Genomic DNA, 7,722 nt, shown 5'->3' on the forward strand with positions numbered 1-7,722 from the left:
CGCCGCCTGCTCCTGTCGCCGCCGCGCGGGCCCGGAGACCGAGAGCGAGGGCGGGGCCTGCCGCCTCCCCTCCGCCCTTTACTGGTCATGGCGCGAGGCCGCAGCCCCGGGCCGCTCACTCCGCCGCCATTTTTCCCGGCGCCACCGCGCCCGCCGCCCATTGGCTCAGCCCCGCTAACCCCGCACCGCGATTGGCTGCCGGCGCGGCGCCGGGGATGACGCACACGCCACGCCTCCTCCCTGCAGGCTCCGCCCCTGCCCCTCACAACAGGCCCCTCCTTTCCCTTAACGGTGGGTCCTTTCCCAGTTGTTGACGTCACCCTCAAGCAGGCCCCGCCCCTTGCCTGGCCCTCCCCTGTAGTGACCCCTTCCAGCCTTGGGCTGTGTTTGGTGTGGAGGTGCTCCCCATGGGGGCACAGGCAGAGTGTAAGTTAAGGGGGAGATTGGGCCTGAGCCCCACCCTAAGAGATGAGAGCTTCCCTGTAAGATTTGAAAATCATAACCTCGGATAGGATTGTTCCTTCACTTTTGGTGGACTTGTTAATTGATCATAGACATGAAGGGCTGCAAGGGACCTCGAAAAGTCATCGAGTCCACCACACCTGTTCTGGACAGGAACACTGCTGAGATCAAATGATCCCACCAAGGTGTCTGTCCTGAACTGGTTTATTTTATTTTTTATGCAGCCCCCTGCAAGAGTTAAAGTGTAATACAGCCCTGGGCACAGGGGACTCTGTCAGATCTACACCCTGCACACTGCTTCAGCCCAAGCAGCCAGTGCGAGGCCTTCCTCCAGGGCAGCAAAGGGCTGGTGGTGTCTTTCCCCCCCTTTCTGCCTATATGATCCTGCCCCATCTGGCTCTGATCCGCTACTGGATCAGAGCCTGGCAGAGCTGCATTGACCTTCAAGGGTGCCAGCTCTGGGCTTTTGCAGGCGGTAATTCGGAAAGCCGCAGAAGAAAACAAAATCAGCAAAATCAACCATCCCTAACAACATATAGGGAACGGCTATTTGGGGCTGGCATAGAGAGACTTACAGAAGCCAAAGATGGCAGGTAAGAAATTGCCCGTCTGTTCCTAAGGGCTTCTAATGTTACATTCTTATTTAAAATAGTCTAAATGCAAACATATGTATGTATTACATCATCAGTTGGACATTTCTGGTTGATAACTCTTCCTTTCCTCCTCCCCCCCAAATTAAAGCTGAAGTATAAACATATCTACTAACCATACGACTGAAAGAGCAAAGCACGTTGATGGAATGTCCAGTTTGGATTTCATTTAATCAGTTTGGAGTCATTTTGGGATTAATGTTTTTAAAAGGCTTTAAAAAAGGGATCACATTTCTTTATAGGACAAGATGAGTGGATGTCAGTCCAGAATCTGGAATATGAAAAGCTTTAAAACCTTTACAAAGAGTGATTCTCCAGCATTATTTGGGTGAATTGTGAAACCTTCTCTTCCCACCCTAGGCCCCAGGCAAACAATATGTTTTTTCAGTTCTCCACTCTCATGAGCATAATTAGAGCCAACCAAGGACTTTTGTAGCAGGGAAAAAATTAAGTATTATACATTAAATGGAAAACCTTTGTTACATGAAAGGTTAAGGTTACATACTTGAATTCAAGGGGTCTCAGAACAAAATGTATGGCCAAGATTTAAAGAAATGTTTTTAAAAGTTAGGTTCCAAAATGTATATTTATGCACCTGAATAAGGGCCTAGTCTTGTAATAAGAATCTGCAGAGCTCTACATTGGTACAGAGTCTCCTTTGAATTACCAAGTTTAAAACTTTTTTGACCATTTGCTCTGATATCTTGCCTTTTTAAAACCTGTGATGCTACATATAGATGCAGGGATTTGCCTACATAGATATATTAAGATATACATTAAATATAAAGGTAAGTTTATTTGTTGTAAAAGTAAAGAAAATGGGAAGATACTCAATAACGAATATTCAATAACAAATATTCAATTATAGATATTCAAATTGAATATTCAAATTCAATAATGAATTTGTATTTGAACCAACATTTCTCTGCAGGTTTGAAATCTGTAGCTGCACTGAATCTTTTCATGACCAAAAAATGTTTGCTACAGAGGGAATTGACTTGAAGTATGTTCTTTAGCCATTATGCCTACAATAGTGTATTACTTTTGCCAGATTGCAGTCTTCTGGATTCACATCCAAACCTGAAAATTCTCTTAAAAAATCTTGCCATCTAATCCCACTTGTTACTGACCTTTTAAAAGCGATGTGTCTAATGTGGTCCCTTATTATTTCATACTACTGTACATTTTCTAGTATATTCTGAAGTATTGTCATAAATTATTAGAATTGAACTACACCTGTCAAAATAAATGAGCACTGTGAATTTTTTCATGCTGCACCTTTGATTGTTTTCCCATCCCATACTAGCTAATTCATAAAATCTGATTATCCACACTGGATCTTTCAGATATGAATGAGATTTTGTTCTTACAGTAAAACCATCTAGAAAAGAAAAAAAAATCATGAATTATCTCTACCTCTTCATGAAAGATCTTGCTACATGAGTCTCAACACATGCAAAGTTGTGTTTTTAAGAACCAGCAGAAAATACATTCCTCCACACAGAAGAAGGTTGAACAGGTCTGTGATGGAGAAACATTTTCCTAATGAATTAAAGTAGCATGTGTATCTTATTGCAGTTTGAAAAATCAGCTCTGAGCCTGATGCTGATTATTCAGTTAAGCAATGTAGCAGTGGAAGCTTGTGATGTTGAAGGGTTTCTCTGTGGAGTGATTGCCTCAAGGAGGAGGGAGTTTGAGTTCCCTTGTCATGATACTAGCAGCTGGATCAATGGCTAATTGTGGTAAGGCTCTGTTCCAGGGAATAGCAACAAACTCTTAGTGCTGTGCTGCTGTAAGCTCTGAGTCCTACTTCCAAATCAAGAGGGATAAATAATGGAGGAGACTGAATGAATAATAAAGTTTAGCTGAGTTTTAATAGTGCACTGTGTGAGAACTTTTAGAACATATTTTACAAGAGGCAATAAAAAGATGATTTTTGAGATTCAAAAATAAAGACAAGAAGTAGAAGATCTGATAGATTTTGTAATGAAAATCAAATAACAGGAACAATGACACTGACTTAAAAGAACACCTCTTGTCTAATGCACTTGTGACAATGAGTACAGAACCTTAAATAGACATATTTTATGTTTTTAAAGCTAGCATGGGAAGAAATGCAAATCAGAGGTGATTTTTTTTTCAAAATTTTCTAATAAATTGTACTAGTGTAATTAACAGAAGTGTGACCATGACTTTAGGTAATAATTCACTTTCTAGTGTAAGGGAAACTGGGCATTTTTTTTGCTGTGAATCACAAATTTACTAAAAAAAAAAAAGAGGTTGTTGGTAGACCAAAACTATTTGCGGACTTGATTAACAGTTTCAGTTGGAAAAAAATGGGAATTTTTTTTCCCCAGAATTTTTCTTGGAAACATCAATTTAAAGTGAAACAGTGTGACTTTTCATTTCAGACCTATAATTTCCATTCATATTTGGCACATGATTTCTTAAAATAGTAAAAAGGTGGATAGAATACAAAACTAAAAGCAGATAACATATTTGGATCAAATTAAATATTTTGGTTTGACTACAAATGAAGTCTGTTTTTCAAATTTTGGATGCAGCTACTGATCTGAAAAGTCCATTATTATCTCAGCTTGCAGTCTAATCTTGATTTTCCTTCTCAAAACTGTCTTCATTAGAGAACCTTCAAAATCTACTACAGTATAAAATTTTAAAGAAAAATGTGATGTGTGTCACTCTTTGAAAAGTCTTCTAGCTTCTTTTGTAAGCTTTATCTGTGGATGTCACATTATTTCATTCTGTAGTCCTTCATGAAAACCAGTGAGCTTTGTTGTAATTATCAGGTGCCATATTTATTTAGTTAGCTATTATTTATTTATTTTTAGGCATATATCCCATTCTGCTTACAATATACAAGACGTCCACAAAGAGGATTTCCCAAACAACATGGGAGACCTGGAGAGCGCCAACTTCCATCCTCCCCTCAGCCTTTCTGCCCAAACCCCAACACAAGCATGCCCTCCCACCAATCCCAACCAGATTTCACAACCATCCAGCTGCAAATAGCCTTTTCTCACTTCATCTCCACTCACTTATTCCACCACTGCGTAGGGTTACCATATTTCCAGTTTCAGAAAAGAGGACACTTGTCGGGGGGGGGGGAATGGGGGTGGTAATATGATTGTGGAGGGGACAGTGATTTCCCCATGGCCCATCCCTGCCCCTCACTCCCAAGCCACATCCCTCTTAGCCTTGCTGCTGCCCTTCACTCCCAACTCACAGTACCCCACCCCCCAGATTATACTGGTGCCCCTCACTCCCAACCCACAGCCTCCCCCCATCCCTCACTCCTGACCCATAGCCGCCTGGTACTGCCTGTGACTTGCACTCCTGGTCCACAGTCTCCCACCTCCCCAATACCCCTCACTCACAAACCACAGCCTGCCCCCCCCAGCCTTGCTGGTGCCCCTCATTCCCAACCTTCATACCCCCAACTCTCCCCAGGCCTGCAGCGTCTCCCAGCTGCCCCACCCCTGTGAACACAGGCCCTGGCCCCAGTGCCACCAACCTGGCCATGCAGCTCCCTGCTGCCCCTGAAGGGCTCCATACCCAGTTTTCCTGCTGGAGGGGCAGGCACCTCCCCTGCCCTGCTGCAGCCCCAGCACCTTGACAGCTTCCTCTAGAGCTGGCAGGCACCTGCTCCCCTCACACACCCATTCCCTCTATATACCCTGCCACCCTCACCCACACATACACACACTCACATTCCCCACCCCGCCCAGGCTGGTTAAGAATTTTTTGGGGCCCCCTGCAAGATATAGATTTGGGCCCCCCTGATGTGAAGAAGCTGCCATTGGCAATGGGAAGGGTGTGTGTGTGGTGAGTGGCCAAAGAAGCTGGTGGCAGCAATGTCAGTGGCAGGGGGGGTGGGGGTGTGGCGAGCAGCTGGACACAGGGGGCCCCTTGGCTGTGGGGCCCCCTGTGGCCGCAGGTTTCACAGGATAGGATGGCTGGGTCAGCCTTGCCCCCACGTCCAAAGGCATCCTGGACAGTCCCCAAGCCCTGGCCCTCCAGCCCCTGCCCCCCATAGACTTAGCTGCATGCAGCTGCTGGGGCTACTCCCACCACCTTGCCTAGCTGTGTGCTGGCCACATGCGTATGCATGCACACATGCACGTGATGCTCCCTGCCTCCAATTGCCCTCCCCCCCTGCTTCCCCCAGCCCCAAGCAGCTCCTTGCTAAGGCAACCCGGGAAGTGCTGGGAAAAACTTTGATGCTGAGCAGAGCAAAATCCTGGACATTTGTTGATATTTTAAAAAACTGCCCAGACAGAGATGGGAGGACCCAAAAAGAAGTTATCCAGGAAAACCCAGATGCATGGTAACTCTACCACTGCACATCAACCCCAGGGAAGCCCGCCCCCCTTTTAAGCCCACACACCGTCTTCTGCAGAGGAGCTACAGCTGTCATCCCCTTCCCACAAAAAGTATTTCTAATGTTATTTACTATAGATTTTTCAATATTCCTTTTTTGAATCTTCAGATATTTTTTAATTCTTTGCTGTTTGGTCTGTTTCAAGCAGAGCTTATTAACTTCACCAGAGTCCTATGCTAAGTGTACAAGTCATATTACTTAAACCATGCAGCTTTAAGATAGATTGCAGATTCTTTTGCTGCCATCCATAGTATTTATAACATGAATACCATCTAACTTAAAAATGTTAATAGCACCAATCTCTTTCAGCCAAACTGATCAGTCAGATTCAACCCAGTTGAAATCGGTGGGAATTTTTTTACTGACTTTAACTGGAACAGGATTGAATTTATAGAATGTATGTATTTCATTGAAAAAGAATATGATACGAATGTATGGGTTTGTTTGTTTTTTACTTTAGAATCCTGGTTTTACCACATAATATGAGATTAGTGTCTAATAACTGATCATTCTGGTGCTTCTGATTCTGTTGCCTTAGAGCCAGGGGCCCAACTCCCATTGATTTCTCAGGAAGATGCAGGTGTCACTGCCTTCAACATTACAGCATGTACTTTTTATGTGCTTTACCACTGCAGTAGAACCCAGAGCCCAGAGTTGGTATAAATCCTGCACAATGTGTGTGGAGAGTTAAGCATCTGAGAAAAGCACCTCAGGCTGTAAACAGATATTGTATTTATCCTGGGAGAAAGTCTTTTGTCTCAGGATCATGCATACATACAAGCCAGCATTCCATTTCAAGTCCTTCTGAAAGATGTGGGATAAAATAGGTTATTGTTTTTCCCCAGGACACAGTTGTGTGCATCTGTAGTATTATTGGGTACTGACAGACCTGCCTCCCCCTGTTCTAACTCATGGTGCTTTACATAAAGCACCATGAGTTAGAGCAGCCTCCTCCTCTCCCCTCCCCCAACCCCAGAGTTTGGATGGGGGGGAATGGGAATCGATCCTGCCTGCAAGAACATACCTGTAGTGGAGGAGCTGCCTCTCTTCCAAACCCACCCCAACCAGCTTCAGTGCTGTCTGCAGGAATGGGGGTAGTGGGGGGCAGGGAAGGGGAAGGGCAGCAAGTTGCAGGTTGGGGCTTGCCTCGCCTGAGCTGGAGGGGAAGAAGTGAGAGGGGCGTGAGATGGAGGTAGGCTCCAATTCACTTGCCCCACTCCCAGCCTTCAGCTCGCTCTTCCCCTGTTCTTCCCCCTCCTTTCCTGCAGACAGCTCCAGTGGCGGGATCATAGAACAGATTAACTCTAGGGAACATGAGTTTCCTAAGGTGCTCCAAACTGGCCTTCATCTGATCCCTCATTTGATGAGGGTTGATTTGTTGCATGATAGGCCACTTTAAAAGCACTCTGCAGCCGTGCACAGGTTTCATGGCTCAGCTGTAGAGTACTTTCAGGGAGCTGATAGAGTGACAAATGTAACTTCTGTCTGTACCCATTGTGGATCATTCTAGGGTCAAGCTGGGGAGGCTGTGTGCTCTCCCTTGACATCTACTGGCAAAAGTAGAAGGGAACCGGGTATAAATAACTGAGCTGCACCTGTTTTGATCCAAATCAAACCCTGGGACAATCAGGCCAGCTTCAGATAGGTATCTGTTTATAGCCTAAGAGTGGAATTCACATGGTGAGATGAGACCTGCTTAACTTAACTGAAGGAATCACAGCAGAGAGAAGCATGTGTGTGATTACACTCTTATTCAGTACTTTGCATTCCTTTGGGTTGCATCTCCACTTGGGACTGGTAGTCCTATACCATTTTCTGTAGTTAGACACCTTAGGCCTTTCTTTTGAAAACTGAGGGGGGTATCAACATTGCTAGTAAAAACCAAATTTTGTGCAATTGTATATGAGGGGTTTCTTTCCCAAAGAAGGTTGACTTCATAGAGTCATAGAAGTAGGGTCGGAAGGGACCTTGTAGATCTTCAAGGTTGATCCCCTGCCTGGGCAGGAGAAAAACTGGGCTCAAATGACTCCAGTCAGGTAGGCATCAAGCCTTTTCTTAAAGACCTCCAGGGTAGGAGCCATCACCACTTCCCTTGGAAGTTGGTTCCAGATCCTAGCTGCCCTAACTGTGAAGTAGTTCTTACAGATGTCTAATCTAAACCTACTCTCCAACAACATGTGGCTGTTATTCCTTGTTATGCCAGGGGGCACT

This window comes from Gavialis gangeticus, unplaced genomic scaffold, assembly GCF_001723915.1.
Source record: "Gavialis gangeticus isolate Ggan-Ray unplaced genomic scaffold, GavGan_comp1, whole genome shotgun sequence".
In the NCBI taxonomy this organism is placed as follows: Eukaryota; Metazoa; Chordata; order Crocodylia; family Gavialidae; genus Gavialis; species Gavialis gangeticus.